Source organism: Osmia lignaria, unplaced genomic scaffold (genome assembly GCF_051020975.1).
Source record: "Osmia lignaria lignaria isolate PbOS001 unplaced genomic scaffold, iyOsmLign1 scaffold0092, whole genome shotgun sequence".
Classification (NCBI taxonomy): domain Eukaryota; kingdom Metazoa; phylum Arthropoda; class Insecta; order Hymenoptera; family Megachilidae; genus Osmia; species Osmia lignaria.
Genome location: NW_027478233.1, coordinates 12501 through 15000, shown reverse-complemented (window position 1 = coordinate 15000; position 2500 = coordinate 12501). Strand labels below are relative to the sequence as shown.

Sequence of the window (2500 nt, the reverse complement as noted above, 5' to 3'; positions counted from 1 at the left end):
GACTACGATCAGGGGTACCGAAACGCTGTATTGATTGTAAACAACCATTTTTATCTTGGAGCGGAGCGTTCCTTTACTCGTTAGATTTGTCTTGTCGCGTGTGTATTCGCTTTTTCGACGCTTTTTAACCATTTAACTTGTTTAGCGAAGCTAAACGCACAGACAGACAAAAAAAAAGGAACAGCATCGCGCGTCAAACAGCGACGACCCATCTGAAGCGATCTTTCATTTATACACCGTTTGTAAACAGAGAGATGTATAAAGCGCGGGGAATCATTCGAAACCCTGGGGCTATTCGAGCTTGCATTTCAGCAAATTATCATCTCAAACATTTCACTCGTTTGCTTTTTCTAAATTTATAGGAGAGCTTCTTTCGTTTATTTTTGACACACCTTTCGTAAATATCGTTTCTGGCAACGTCGGGAGCGTGGATTTCTACAAGTGAACAATCGCGCCGATCCGATAACTTCCAGCAGGATGGAGAATCTTTATAGATTATCTTCCTAGAACTCGGTGCTTTCACGGGCGGTCGTTTATAAATTTTAACGAACGACTCGCGCGCCGTGACGCACTTGCGCTAGTTCGAAGAGATATTTCGAAATTTGTTTCTCTCCTTTAACGGCCTGCATTTAGTGTATCGGTTGCGATTTTCGTCACATCGTTTCCACGACAAACGCCGACGAACTGCCCAACTATCGCTCGTACGTTGCGACTCTTTCTTTGTTTATCGTTCATTCATTCTTTCAATTTCGTTCGATAATCCCGCTCCGAAACGTTCTACTTTCGTTGAACGACGGCGAGATGTTTAGAAAGAAATGAATTACTCTTTTTTCGAGAAGCAAACGCAAGCAGTCTTTTGTTAAGAAAACGACCCTCAGCCAGGCGTGGTCCAGGAATTGTATCCGTGGACCGCAATGTGCGTTCGAAATGTCGATGTTCATGTGTCCTGCAGTTCACACGTTGACGCGCAATTAGCTGCGTTCTTCATCGACCCACGAGCCAAGTGATCCACCGTTCAGGGTAATCGTAAAATTTTGTATTTCAAACTCTTTAGATCTTTAGAGTGTTATTTTCATTATTAACACGCATCACATTCGATACCCACATCACTCTCCCACCCGGCGCGTGCGGGAGAGCGAATTCGGGCGTCGCCAACGTATTTGTTTGTTTGTTCGATCGTTGACGACACGATCGCGTCCAAGGACGGAAACCGTCGGAGAAACGCCCAGTGGCACGCTCCTCTCGACGGTCGGGCGTAAAGTACATTTAAAAACCTTGAAAAGTACGAACGCACACAAGGAATGCGAGCGCGCGTCCTGTCGCTGAATCGTGGGTTGCGAGATTCGAACAGACACACGGCCGGCGACGATCGGTCTAACTAATGGACACATAGTTTTTCAAAGACTCGCTATCGTCGCTTCTCAGCCGGTCCGTAAACAACACACATCGATCAGGCGGACGCACGAATCTTACCACGGTGCGTGTTTCGTAGATTCCAGGTTACCCGCAAGTACCTCTCTCTCCCTCTCGAAAGAGGAATCTCGATCCGTCCTTTTTGGACAATGGAGAAATCTTTTTATCGCAACACGGATGGCAAAGAAACAACCAAAGCGTAGGAGCGTGGGGACGAGAGCGACGAAAAGAACGTCGCGAAAACAAAGTTTCGACGGTTGCTCGTTCTAATACATCGTAGTTTCAACTCTCTCAGTTTTAACCACTCCTAGACGCTTCGTAAACTTTTAACAATTCTTCGCCTCCGCGAGTTTCATTTCGAATAGAGCGAACGCAACACGGACCAAAAAAACTCCGGTGATGCCAGATCATTTAGCAAAGATCAGACGGCGGGTCATCTGTATTCCTTTTCTCTCTTTTTTATATCTTTCCATTTAACTAGGGTGTCGCAACGACGGGTACATTTATATATTTATATATATTGTATTTCAATTTTAATGATCCTTCACTTTCGGTTTGTAATAATATGATCCTTCTTTCATTTCGATCCTTCATATTGTAGGTTAACCAACAGAAGTTTGTTTTTTTACGACTTGTATTTTTGTGGTTTGTTTGTTTGTTTCTTACGACTTGTTTGTACCCGATCAAGTAGACGACGACCCATAAGTATAAGTTAGAGAGATAAAGGTCGAGAGACCTCACGCAAGCGTCTTTTACTTCCATTCACATCAGCCAGAGAGAAATGGTCCGGCGTCGTGCTCTTTGGCGCCGTTGGTCGCACAGTTTTTTTGCCGGCGGTTCCGAACGGACGGGAGAAACGCGATGAGTAATCAAAGCGACCTCCGCACGTAACCGTGTCGGTGTAATTTTACCGCATCGCAGCGTTTTGGTATTTGTTTCTTATTGGCTCGAACCCGAGATTTATGTGTTTTGTGTCATGTATATGGTATTATTTATTATATCTTTCTCGTTTTGTATAATTTTTGGTCCGAGCTCAATAAACTTTTATATCGCTTTATCAATGATCCATTCAGTTAGGTTTTCTCTT

The 2500-nt window shown here is 44.2% G+C and overlaps 1 non-coding gene across 1 annotated transcript; it reads right to left on the bottom strand.

Moving 5' to 3' along the window:
- Positions 1-868: 868 nt before the first annotated feature.
- On the bottom strand, positions 869-1023 carry LOC143307877 (5.8S ribosomal RNA). Its single transcript, XR_013064925.1, has one exon. It is a non-coding gene; the product is annotated as a 5.8S ribosomal RNA (ribosomal RNA).
- Between the last annotated feature and the right edge of the window lie 1477 nt (positions 1024-2500).